General features: G+C 31.2%; 1 long non-coding RNA gene across 1 annotated transcript; it reads right to left on the bottom strand.

Moving 5' to 3' along the window:
* Nucleotides 1–1134: 1134 nt before the first annotated feature.
* LOC149569614 (uncharacterized) lies at nucleotides 1135–1820 on the bottom strand. Its single transcript, XR_016361760.1, has 2 exons — nucleotides 1700–1820; nucleotides 1135–1568 (listed from the first exon to the last, which is right to left on the bottom strand). It is a non-coding gene; the product is annotated as an uncharacterized LOC149569614 (long non-coding RNA).
* Between the last annotated feature and the right edge of the window lie 547 nt (nucleotides 1821–2367).

Genomic DNA, 2367 nt, shown 5'->3' with positions numbered 1-2367 from the left:
ATATGTGACCATTTTTTCTAATAGTTATAACACATGATTTCCTCTTTTCTCATGTTTGATATTTTGTTATGTGTTTGAGCACATAAGTTTTTTTTAACTTGAGAAACACCTTATGAATCATTTGTATTTGACATCTTGTTTCTTTTGCTAAAAGTGTTGAAATGTATCTTCTAACTTATGAGAAGCAGTTTGGCCAAGTGTAAAAGCAACAATAATATACCTCAAATTACTTATGTCATTTGTCATTGTAATTTTATCTTCCATTTGAAATCTATATAGTCGAAGTAGTTAAAGAAATTTGTGCATTAGGCGCTTTTGTTCCAAATAACTTATTCAATTCCTCCCAAAATTCACTTGAGTTTTTGTGCAAGTCTATGTGGTGCAAGTGAGAATCATAGATGGACATTCTTTTCTAGTGCCTATTGCCCATTAATTTTTATTCATCGATTGCATTTAAATTTTCATTTTCCAAGTATTAAAATTAAAACCATGATATTTATATAATGTGTCAACCACAATCTCCATAGCCAAATATCCTTTTATTTCTTTTGATTCATCCACTAAAAATTTAATAGTTGTTGCTAAACTCCAATTTCTTTATGGAGATGTAAACAAAAGAAAAGTTATAATCATTTTATATACACAAAGATTTCTTCATTAGTTGCAGCCTTAAAGTTGATAGGTATTTATAATGTTTGTGCACCTGATAGAAATGAGTTAAACAATTTAAGTATGCACAGACTACTTTGTAACTGTCTAACCTAATCAATATAATAAATTTATTAACAATGTAATATATATACTAATACTTGTAAGTTTCATAGAAGTTCTTTCTCAACATTCTTACTAACTGAAATGAGAAAATCACTTCAACACCATACAAAAGGAAACAAGTATTAGTTCTTTTCCTTGAAAAATGAAAAAAATAGAAGCTAAAGCCAAATGAAAGTGAGAAAAGCTCCTGCTCAAGACCAGTGCAAAGATTAAGAAAATATTTTATGAAATGAGATGAGGCATTCCATAATCAGCATCTGCAGATGATACAGAGTAAACTCTTTTATGACAGCCAAAAAAAATATGTATGGCTTTTTGAAAGATCAAATAACTGCAACAACAAAAAAAAAAAAAACCAAATAAGGAATTTTTTTCTTTCAGTATTGATGTTGATACAAACAACAGGAAGCCATGATATTTGAGCAATGTAGCCTTGCAGAAATGGAATTCCCACCCCTTACTTGATGTACAATTAGCATAGATAGGAGACTTTCCACTCACTAGTCTCCCCATTGAGATTTTTTTGGACATTTTGTACTCCCTCATAGTGTTGGTACATTCTCCTCATCATCGACAACCCTAATACTACCACCTGAAATTTTGAGTTTAGTTTAGTTACTGTTCACATACTAGTTACTTTTCACATACACTCAATGCAATGCAAATTTTGTAACGGAACCCAACTAGCATTTAGGAACGAACATATCACTTTGAATAAGGGCAACTTTCGCTTTTGGGATCAGAAGTGTTCTTGTTTTTGCTGGTGTTTGCAGCATTCTTGACCTTTACAGCAGCTGAAATAGTTTTGCAAAACAAAGAGAGAATTAGAGACAACTAAATTTATTATCATAATCAAAACAAACATTATCATAGAAATAAAAGGAATTGTATAAAAAAAAACATATAAACATTTTTGTTTTCTTACCATGAATGTTCATGTCCCTTTTGTGAAACTCCAATACCTTTGGAGAGATGACTATCAAGGTTCAGTGGTGACAGTTTGAATTGTATTTCCACAGCTTTGATTTTCTGTTAATCATTTACTGTCTAAATTTGAAATGAAAACATTGGTAATAATGAATGTTAGCATTGACTTTCATTTTAGTGGCCAATTGAAAATCTTAAAATCTGAAAGGCGAGATAAAACAAAAATTACTACTAACAAATTACAACGAATTTTCTATTCTACACAATGCTGAAATGAAAATGTCAATGTGTACCTCAAATCATCAGGGTGTTCCAAAAAAGAGGAGACAGATCCTACTTCCTCTGAATCCAGTCCAAAATCTATACGCAAATCTGACATACATTTATCAAATTTGACATCAATAATAGGAATGCCAGCAAAATCCATTTCAATGTAAGTAACAGAGGCATGATCAGTGGGTGAGAGTCCTAAAATTCATAAAGAAAAAAGTTCCAAGCAAAACCTAATAGGCTTATAAATACCTGCATTTAATGATTAAGATGTTTGATTCGACTCATTTGATTGCTTCAGAGCTGATTTGATCGCATGCAATTTAGTTTGACTCCCCTCAAGTTGAGTTTCAAGCTCTGCAATGCGATCTTGAAGCCTTGATATTATAACCTCGT

The sequence above is a fragment of the Cupressus sempervirens genome, chromosome 3, assembly GCF_028749045.1.
Source record: "Cupressus sempervirens isolate cs-2001-9-10 chromosome 3, ASM2874904v1, whole genome shotgun sequence".
Lineage (NCBI taxonomy): Eukaryota > Viridiplantae > Streptophyta > Pinopsida > Cupressales > Cupressaceae > Cupressus > Cupressus sempervirens.
This window is presented reverse-complemented; position numbering and strand designations above follow the sequence as displayed.